The sequence below is a fragment of the Salmo salar genome, chromosome ssa01, assembly GCF_905237065.1.
Source record: "Salmo salar chromosome ssa01, Ssal_v3.1, whole genome shotgun sequence".
NCBI lineage: Eukaryota > Metazoa > Chordata > Actinopteri > Salmoniformes > Salmonidae > Salmo > Salmo salar.
The window spans coordinates 145,472,233-145,483,827 of record NC_059442.1 but is presented as its reverse complement, the minus strand read 5'-3'; positions in this window follow the sequence as shown (position 1 = coordinate 145,483,827).

Here is an 11,595-nt window from a genome sequence, read left to right as displayed (position 1 = left end):
CCGAATTACACCAGGAACGCACAATCCCTCCATCAGTGCTCAGATTGTCCACAATAGGCTGAGCGAGGCTGGACTGAGGGCTTGTAGGCCTGTTGTAAGGCAGGTCCTCACCAGACATCACCGGCAACAACGTCGCCTATGGGCACAAACCCACCATCGCTGGACCAAACAGGACTGGAAAAAAGTGCTCTTCACTGACGAGTCGCGGTTTTGTCTCACCAGAGGTGATGGTGGGATTTGCGTTTATCGTCAAAGGAATGAGCGTTACACCGAGGCCTGTACTCTGGAGGGGGATCGATTTGGAGGTGGAGGGTCCGTCATGGTCTGGGTCGGTGTGTCACAGCATCATCAGACTGAGCTTGTTATCATTGCAGGCAATCTCAACGCTGATCGTTACAGGGAACTTTTTTTGCTGATTTTACATATGGACGAGCGATGTCAGAGGGGAACGGATTAAGATACAGTACAATGACTTGCGAAAGTATTCACCCTCCCTTGTCACGACTTCCGCCGAAGTCGGGTCCTCTCCTTGTTCGGGCGGCACTCGGCGTCGCCGGTCTTCTAGCCATCATCGATCCACTTTTGATTTTCCATTTGTTTTGTCTTGTTTTCCTCACACCTGGTTTCAATCCCCTCATTTACTTGTTGTGTATTTAACCCTCTGTTCCCCCCCATGTTTTTGTGTGGGATTGTTTATTGTAGTGCTTGTGCACATTCCCGTGAGCGCACGACGGGTTATTTTGTTCCCATTTATCTTGTTGTTCTGGTTGCCGTTGGTTTTTGCTTAATACATTTCTGGTTATCTGCCGCCTATTACGCACCCCGCTACAGAATCCCCACACCAACATATGGAGTGAGCAGGAGCAGGTACTCCTGGAATAGGGGTGGAGGAGCGCTTCCGGGAGCACGCGGCGATGATCCACCATCTCGGCGCCGCCATGGACTGCATTGTCCAAACCATGGACCGCTGGGAGAGACAGGAGTTCCTCCAGCGCCTCCATCAGCACAACCCGGGGCCTCCACTACTCGCCCCCTCTTCACCCGGTCCCAGTGGGATTCGTTTCGCCCTTCCCCGGGAGTACGACGGGAAGGCTGCACGCTGCCAGGGTTTCCTGTTGCAGCTCGACCTCTACCTGGCAACCGTCCACCCGGCTCCTTCAGGCTGTGAGAAGGTGTCCGGCCTCGTCTCGTGCCTCTCTGGGAAAGCCTTGGAGTGGGCCAACGCCGTGTGGGGAGAAGGAGATGCGGCGCTGGACCATTTCGAGGATTTCACCCGCCACTTCCAGGCAGTCTTCGACCACCCACCCGGGGGTAGAGAGGCGGGTGAACGTCTCTTCCATCTGAAGCAGGGGACGAGGAGCGCCCAGGAGATTGCCATGGATTTTCGGACCCTGGTCCGCCGGGCGCGGGATGGAACGATAGGGCCCTGATCGACCACTATCGCTACAGAGGACGTCCATCAGGAGATGGCCTGCAGGGACACCACCCTCACCTTTGACCAACTGGTGGACATGTCCATTCAGCTGGATAACCTGCTGGCTACCCGTGGACGTCCAGATTGGGTTCTGTCGGTTCCATCCCCCAGCACCGCCGCTCCGGGGCCCATGGAGCTGGGAGGTGCTGTGCGTGGGGAGACTGGAGGAGGTTCCGTCTCGTGCACCATCTGTGGCCGCAGAGGTCATGGTGCTGGGTTGGTGCCTCTGGGGATCGAGGGCAGCAGGCAGGGCACTCTGGCGTCATCCCAGGTGAGCCGGCACCATTCTCACCCAGAGCCCTCTGTTGCACACATGTTTTTGTATGTTAATTTTCCTGAGTTTTCCCCACATTGCCAGCATACGGCGCTCATCGATACAGGCGCGGCTGGGAATTTTATAGACAGATCGTTCGCCCTTAGTTTAGGGATCCCCATTGTTCCCGTGGCTGTGCCCTTCCCCTTTCACGCCTTAGCAAGTCGACCAATAGGGTCAGGGTTGATTAGGGAGGCCACCGCTCCTCTGGGCCTGGTTAGCGTGTCATGACCCCACATATCCGAGTGGAAGACGGCATTCAGTACCACCTCAGGGCATTATGAGTACCCCGTCATGCCATACGGGTTGATGAATGCTCCATCAGTCTTCCAAGCCTTTGTAGATTAGATTTTCAGGGACCTGCACGGGCAGGGTGTAGTGGTGTATATTGATGACTTTCTGATATACTTCGCTACACGCGCCGAGCATGTGTCCCTGCTGTACAGGGTGCTTGGTCGACTGTTGGAGCATGACCTGTACGTCAAGGCTGAGAAATGCCTGTTCTTCCAGCAGTCCGTCTCTTTCCTAGGGTACCGCATTTCCACCTCGGGGGTGGAGATGGACAGTGACCACATTTCAGCCGTGTGTAATTGGCCGACTCCCACCACGGTAAAGGAAGTGCAGCGGTTCCTAGGGTTTGCCAATTACTATCGGAGGTTCATCCGGGGTTTTGGTCAGGTAGCGGCTCCCATTACCTCACTGCTGAAGGGGTGGCCCGGTACGTTTGCAGTGGTCGGTTGAGGCGGACAGTGCTTTTGGTCACCTGAGGGCTCTGTTTACCTCGGCTCCCGTGGTGGCCCATCCGGATCCCTCTTTGGCGTTCATAGTGGAGGTGGACGCGTCCGAGGCTGGGATAGGACCCATGCTCTCTCTACGCTCATGTACGCCACCGAAGCTCCGCTCCTGTGCCTTCTTCTCGAAGAAGCTCAGCCCGACGGAGTGAAACTATGACGTGGGGGACCGGGAGCTGTTGGCTGTCGTCAAGGCTCTGAAGGTGTGGAGACATTGGCTTGAGGGGGCTAAACACCCTTTTCTCATCTGGACTGATCACCGCAATCTGGAGTACATCCAAGCAGCGAGGAGACTGAACCCTCGCCAGGCAAGGTGGGCCATGTTTTTCACCCGTTTTGTTTTTTCCCCTTCCTACAGACCAGGTTCCCAGAACGTGAAGGCAGACGCACTGTCCCAACTGTATGACACAGAGGAGCGGCCCATGGATCCCACTCCCATACTCCCGGCCTCCTGCCTGGTGGCGCCGGCAGTGTGGGAGCTGGACGTGGACATTGAGCAGGCGTTACGTGCAGAGCCCGCTCCCCTCCAGTGTCCCGCTGGGCGTCTGTACGTTCCGTCTGCTGTCCATGACCGGTTGATCTATTGGGCCCACACGTCACCCTCCTCTGGTCATCCTGGGATCGGTTTGACGGTGCGCTATTTGGCTGGGAAGTACTGGTGGCCTACCTTGGCCAAGGACGTGAGGGTTTATGTTTCCTCCTGCTCGATGTGCGCTCTGTGTAAGGCTCCTAGGCACCTGCCCAGAGGGAAGCTACACCCCTTACCCGTTCTACAGCGGTCTTGGTCGCACCTGTCGGTGGATTTTCTTACCGATCTTCCCCCCTCACAGGGAAACACCACGATCCTGGTCGTTGTGGATCGGTTCTCTAAGTCCTGCCATCTCCTCCCTCTGCCCGGTCTCCCTATGGCCCTACAGACTGAGGTGGCCTTGTTTACGCACGTCTTCCGGCACTACGGGGTGCCTGAGGATTCAGTGTCTGATCGAGGTCCCCAGTTCACTTCAAGGGTTTGGAAGGCGTTCATGGAACGTCTGGGGGTCTCGATTAGCCTTACCTCGGGGTTTCATCCCGAGAGTAATGGGCAGGTGGAGAGAGTGTACGAGGATGTGGGCAGGTTTCTGCGGTCGTATTGCCAGGATCAGCCGGAGGAGTGGGCAGCGTTCATGCCCTGGGCCAAGATGGCTCTGAACTCGCTCCGCCCACTCCTCCACTAACCTCTCCCCCTTCCAGTGCATACTGGGGTAACAGCCGGTTCTGGCGCCTTGGCATCAGAGTCAGACCGAGGCTCCTGCGGTGGACAACTGGTTCAGGAGCGCGGAGGAGACATGGGACGCCGCCTATCTCCACCTCCAGCGGGACGTGCTGCGCCAGAAAACCATCGCAGACCGTCACCGCAGTGATGCCCCAGTGTTCGCACTGGGAGACCAGTTCTGGCTCTCGACCCAAAACCTGCCCCTCCGCCTGCCCTGCCGGAAGCTGGGCCCGCGATTTGTGGGGCCATTTAACCTCTCTAGGGGCAGGCGGGACGAATTCGTCCCACCTACGTAACAGCCAGTTGAATCCTGTGGCGCGATTTTCAAATACCTTAAAAATCCTATTACTTCAATTTCTCAAACATATGACTATTTTAAAGCTATTTAAAGACAAGACTCTCGTTAATCTAACCACACTGTCCGATTTCAAAAAGGCTTTACAACGAAAGCAAAACATTAGATTATGTCAGCAGAGTACCCAGCCAGAAATAATCAGACACCCATTTTTCAAGCTAGCATATAATGTCACAAAAACCCAGAAGACAGCTAAATGCAGCACTAACCTTTGATGATCTTCATCAGATGACACACCTAGGACATTATGTTATACAATACATGCATGTTTTGTTCAATCAAGTTCATATTTATATCAAAAACAGCTTTTTACATTAGCATGTGACGTTCAGAACTAGCATACCCCCCGCAAACTTCCGGGGAATTTACTAACAATTTACTAAATTACTCACGATAAACGTTCACAAAAAGCATAACAATTATAGATACAGAACTCCTCTATGCACTCGATATGTCCGATTTTAAAATAGCTTTTTGGTGAAAGCACATTTTGCAATATTCTAAGTACATAGCCCAGCCATCACGGGCTAGCTATTTAGACACCCGGCAAGTTTAGCCTTCACCAAAATCAGATTTACTATAACAAAATGTTATTACCTTTGATGTCTTCGTCAGAATGCACTCCCAGGACTTCTACTTCAATAACAAATGTTGGTTTGGTCCCAAATAATCCATCGTTATATCCAAATAGCGGCGTTTTGTTCGTGCGTTCCAGAAACTATCCGAAATGGTAAATCAGGGTCGCGCGCATGGCGCAATTCGTGACAAAAAAAAATCTCAATATTCCATTACCGTACTTCGAAGCATGTCAACCGCTGTTTAAAATCAATTTATCTCGTAAAAAAGCGATAATATTCCGACCGGGAATCTCCTTTTCGGTAAACAGAGGAAAAATCACAAAGACGGGGGCGGCCAGTGCACGCGCCTAAGCCCACAGTCCCTTGATCGGCCACTTGAGAAAGGCGATAATGTGTTTCAGCCTGGGGCTGGAATGACGACATTCAGGTTTTTCCCGGGCTCTGAGAGCCTATTGGAGCCGTGGGAAGTGTCACGTTACCGCAGAGATCCTTTGTAATGGAATGAGATGTCAAAGAAAGACAATAAATGGTCAGACAGGCCACTTCCTGTAAAGGAATCTCTCAGATTTTGACCTGCCATTTGAGTTCTGTTATACTCACAGACACCATTCAAACAGTTTTAGAAACTTTGGAGTGTTTTCTATCCAAAGCCAATAATTATATGCATATTCTAGTTACTGGGCAGGAGTAGTAACCAGATTAAATCGGGTACGTTTTTTATCCAGCCGTGTCAATACTGCCCCTAGCCCTAACAGGTTAAAGTCCTGAGGAGAGTGAACGAGGTTTGTTATAGGTTACAGCTTCCCCCGATTACCGTGTTAACCCCTCGTTCCATGTGTCTCTCCTCAGGCCGGTGGTCGTTGGCCTGCTCCAGGAGTCTGAGCTGCGTGAGGTTCCTCCACCCCTCTGGACATCGAGGGGGCCCCGGCATACTCCGTTCGCTCTATACTGGATTCGAGGCGTCGGGCGAGGGGCCTTGAGTACCTTGTGGAGTGGGAGGGATACGGTCTGGAGGAGAGGTGCTGGGTTCCGGTGGAGGACATGTTGGACCCTTCAATGCTGCAGGAGTTCCAACGTCTCCATCCGGATAGCCTTGCGCCTCGTCCTCCGGGTGCTGGAGCCGTGCGTCGTGGGGGGTACTGTCATGACTTCCGCCCAAGTCGGTCCTCTCCTTGCTCGGGCGGCGCTCGGCATCGCCGGTCTTCTAGCCATCATCGATCCACTTTTCATTTTCCATTTGTTTTGTCTTGTTTTCATCACACCTGGTTTCAATCCCCTCATTTACTTGTTGTGTATTTAACCCTCTGTTCCCCCCCATGTCTTTGTGTGGGATTGTTTATTGTAGTGCTTGTGCACGTTCCCCGTGAGCGTACGACGGGTTATTTTGTACCCATTTATCTTGTTGTTCTGGTTGCCGTTGGTTTTTGCTTAATGAATCTCCGGTTATTACCCAGTTCTGATCTCCTGCGCCTGACTTCTCTGCCGCCAATTACGCACCCCGCTACACCCCTGACATTTTTCCTATTTCGTTGCCTTACAACCTGGAATTAAAATAGATTTTTTGGGGGGGGTTTGTATCATTTGATTCACACAACATGCCTACCTCTTTGAAGATGCAAAATATTTTGTTTTGTGAAGCAAACATGAAATAAGACACAAAAAAAACTGAAAACTTGACCGTGCATAACTATTCAGCCCCCAAAGTCAATACTTTGTAGAGCCACCTTTTGCAGCAATTACAGCTGCAAGTCTCTTGGGGTATGTCTCTATACGCTTTGCACATCTAGCCACTGGGATTTTTGCACATACTTCAAGGCAAAACTGCTCCAGCTCCTTCAAGTTGGATGGGTTCCGCTGGTGTACAGCAATCTTTAAGTCATACCACAGATTCTCAATTGGATTGAGGTCTGGGCTTTGACTAGGCCATTCCAAGACATTTAAATGGTTCCCCTTAACTTCTATGGGCTAGGTGGGATGCTAGCATCCCACCTGCGGGACACAGCCAGTGAAATATCAGGGCGGAAAAATTCAAAAACAACAAAATGTCATAATTCAACTTTCCCAAACATACGACTATTTTACACCATTTTAAAAGATACACTTCTCGTTAATCTAACCACATTGTCCGATTTCAAAAAGGCTTTACAGCGAAAGCAAAACATTAGATTATGTTAGGAGAGTACATAGACAAAAATAATCACACAGCCATTTTCCAAGCAAGGACGTGTCAATAAAACCCAAAACACAGCGAAATGAAGCACTAACCTTTGACAATCTTCATCAGATGACAATGCTAGGACATTATGTTACCCAATACATGTATGTTTTGTTCGATAAAGTTCATATTTATATCCAAAAACAGCATTTTACATTGGTGCGTGATATTCAGAAAATGTATTCCCACCAAAACGTCCGGTGAATGTGCACATCAATTTACAAAAATACTCATCATAAACGTTGACAAAATACATAACAATTATTTTAAGAATTATAGATAGACTACTCCTTTATGCAACCGCTGTGTCAGATTTTAAAATAGCTTTACAGAGAAAGCACATTTTGCAATATTCTGAGTAGATAGCCCGGCCATCATGGCTAGCTATTTTGACACCCACCAAGTTGGCACTCACCAAACTCAGAATTACTATAACAAAAATTGGATTACCTTTGCTGTTCTTCATCAGAATGCACTCCCAGGACTTCTACTTCAACACGCAATGTTGTTTTGGTTCCAAATAATCCATAGTTATATCCAAATAGCTGAGTTTTGTTCTTGCGTTAAAGACACTATCCGAAGGCATAACGGCAAGTGAGCGCCGCGATGAGACAACATTTTTTCAAAATGTTCCATTACCGTACTTAGAAGAATGTCAAACGCTGTTTAAAATCAATTTTATGGTATTTCTAACGTAAAATTGCGATAATATTCCAACTTCGGACAATAGCATATTCATTCAAGAAGAAAAAGAAGGAGGGGGCTCGTGGGACCGAGTATAACCAATCCCTTTGTTGCGGCAGACCACTCAGTAACTTCAGAGCTCCTATGATCTTAGCCCAGTGACAGGAAAATGCTCAAACCACTTTCAAGGCTTAAGACAGCCAATGGAAGCCTTCAGGGAAGCAACGTCATTCCCCACAGACACTGGAGCCACATCGATAGAGAAGTCAAAAGAAGAACCAATTCTCAGACTTTTCACTTCCTGCTTGGATTTTCTCAGGTTTATGCCTGCCATATGAGTTCTGTTATACTCCACAGACACCATTCAAACAGTTTTAGAAACTTCAGAGTGTTTTCCATCCAAATCTACTAATAATATGCATATTCTAAAGTTTCTGGGCCAGAGTAGTAACCTGTTTAACTTACATCTAGATGTGCCACAGGGGAATGCCTTAATATCCAATGATAGAGCGTGGCGCGAATTGAAGCAAACTTACCTCAGAAATCCAAAAACTTCAACTTTCCCAAACATACGACTATTTTACACCATTTTAAAAGAAAGACTCTCGTTAATCTAACCACATTGTCCGATTTCAAAAAGGCTTTTACAGCGAAAGCAAAACATTAGATTATGTTAGGAGAGTACATAGACAAAAATAATCACACAGCCATTTTTCAAGCAAGGGGAGTGTCAATAAAACCAAAAACACAGCGAAATGAAGCACTAACCTTTGACAATCTTCATCAGATGACAATGCTAGGACATTATGTTACCCAATACATGTATGTTTTGTTCGATAAAGTTCATATTTATATCCAAAACAGCAGTTTACATTGGTTGTGATATTCAGAAAATGTATTCCCACCCAAAACTTCCGGTGAATGTACAAAAATACTCATCATAAACGTTGACAAAATACATAACAATTATTTTAAGAATTATAGATAGACTACTCCTTTATGCAATCGCTGTGTCAGATTTTAAAATAGCTTTACAGAGAAAGCACATTTTGCAATATTCTGAGTAGATAGCCCGGCCATCATGGCTAGCTATTTTGACACCCACCAAGTTTGGCACTCACCAAACTCAGATTTACTATAACAAAAATTGGATTACCTTTGCTGTTCTTCATCAGAATGCACTCCCAGGACTTCTACTTCAACACCCAATGTTGTTTTGGTTCCAAATAATCCATAGTTATATCCAAATAGCTGAGTTTTGTTCTTGCGTTCAAGACACTATCCGAAGGGTGACGCGCCGGCGTGTATCGTGACAACATTTTTTCAAAATATTCCATTACCGTACTTCGAAGAATGTCAAACACTGTTTAAAATCAATTTTCACCGGGGGCTCTCCTCGAGAGCTCAGCGTCATTGTTCTCGAATCTTGAGGAAAAAGGTGTTTAGCTCGTCTGGTAGGGTGGCGTTGGTGACCGTGATGTGGCTGGCTTTCTTTTGGTAATCCGTGATTGTTAGGAGCCCCTGCCACACATGCCTTTTGTCCAACCCGGTGAATTGCTCCTCCACTTTGTCTCTATACTTGTGTTTTGACATCTTGATTGATCTGCGTAAGTTATATTTGTACTGTTTAACCAAACTATTGTCCCCAGTCACCTTGCCCTGTTTATAGGCAGTAGCTCTCTCTTTCAGTTTTCCTACAAGGCTGCTATCAATCCACGTTTTTTTGATTCGGGTACGTTTTTGAAAGATACTATCGGTATCACATAATGCACAGAGTCGGCATATTCATTGACATTATCTCCAGAGGCAACCTGGAACATATTCCAGTCCACGTGATCAAAACAGTCTTGGAGTATGAATTCTGATTGGTCAGGTCTGTACAGCGTTGGTCTGACCACCGGAACTTCCTCGAGTCTTTGTTTGTAGGTAGGGAGAAACAAGATGGAGTCATGGTTGGATTTTCCAAAAGGAGGACAGGATAAGGCCTTATACCCATGTCGAAAAGGTGTGTAGCAGTGGTCAAGAGTAGAATTTCCGTGAGTTAGACAGTCGATGTGTTGGTAATAATTTGGGAGCATGGTTCTCAAATTACTTTTGTTAAAGTGTGTGTGTCAAGGTCAATGTCACCTCAGTGGTCCAGCCAGCGCTGAGTGCAAACCTTGTGGACGAGTAGGCTACAGCAGGCTGTGGATGGTTAACATGCACATGTAGGCAGACATATTCTAGTCAATTCTTACATGTCCAGGTTGATTCTAAGTACAAGTGTCTCACAGGTTGAAACAAGACTAACCTAAATCAGACAATAATGGCAACAATCAGGGATTTTTCTCTGGTAAGTCTTGGCCACCTGTGATTCTCATAAGTAGGCCTACTTTTAATGTCACATTAGACCATCATTGATGGTGAAGATAAGGGGGAATTGAGCTTTCATTCTTTCATCTCCTTCTCTCACTAACCTGGTTTGCCTCCCTCTCTCTCCCCCTCCCGTCCCTTGACGCTTCACTGTGCTTGAACTCAGAAAAAGAGCATTGCCTAATGCTCTAAACATGCCATCTATCACCATTTGGAACAGAGGAAACAGGAGTGTGTTCGCGTGTGTGCTTAGCAACTACACAAAACCAACAATAGGTTCTCTACTGAAACCACAAGGCAGATCAATAGCTCAAATTAATGTACCAAATGCTCAGTCAAGGTCTCAGTCACTGTGGATGGAGGAGCCACGGCTGCCTACTGTTTGTTCTGCTTTGTCTATCAATTATTCAGCTCCTCTCTTTATGCCATACACTATCTATGTGTTATTGAGTAGGATGGAAAGTTAGGCCTTTAACCTAATTTTCCACATTCAGAAAAACAGCATACATTTTGATCCAGGATATAGCAACCTACAAGGCCCTTTTCCTAAAATACTCAATTTCAATTTGTTTCTGTAGAAAGACATTTTCTTCAATTCCAAAACAAGGGCTTTTGTAGCAGAGTAGTATCCAGTGGTGTGTATTCATGGATGCCAAGAGAAGCCAGGCTTCCCCAAAAATGTACCAATAAAAAATAAATAATAATAAAATAGTTTATCTTTTGTCTGTCTGTGTTTCATAATTTTCTTTCAATTCGCAAGAGGCTGAATGTATCTCACCGCAGATAGCATCTGAGCGAGCGAAACAGCGCCCCCTCTGTCTCTGTTTGTGTAGCGTATCTGTCTGATTCTGTCTGGTCAAAAGAGTATGACATTGTTGCCGCCCATAGCACTGAATGCAAGGGAAGTCAGCGAGCATTTGGCTTCCCTTGATAAAAAATATACAATAATAGCCACTAACCTGAGTGAGCTCAACTGTGAATGGCCCTGCCACACCAAAAAAAAAGTGTCAAGGGAAGCAAGTCTGGATTTGGCTTCGCACCAATCACATCACATCAAGCCAAACATTATTGACAGAAAAAAATAGTTGAATTGTGACATCTTGTTGTGTTGTTGTCCTCCTGTAGCTAGCTAGATAAAATTGACCTTTTCCTAAATTAGCCATGGACGGAGATAGGGATTTGGACGTGTGGTTTTACTTAATTCTCCATACTGGCCAATGTTATAACGGCGATTCTGATCCAATCATAAATTTATACATTGTGCATCTGGCCTGAGAGGATGGAAGTTCAATATGTAGCTAGATGTAGTAGGCTAATGCTAACTAGCTAGCTAATCAATGCCCATGAAAGGAAGTCAGGCTAGTGAGCAACCATTTTAGTCTACTTACACACACACACACACAAACAAACAGAGAAATCTAACCATGGACAGCCACATGATATTTAGCTTACATTGACTAGACTAAATTGTTTTGGGAATCTTTTAGTTGTCACTGTATTCGACTAAGGATAGGTGATTTTATGATGTTGAAGTTGAAATGGTGTGGAATAGTGGAGGCAGCTCCCGTTTTATTTGCGACT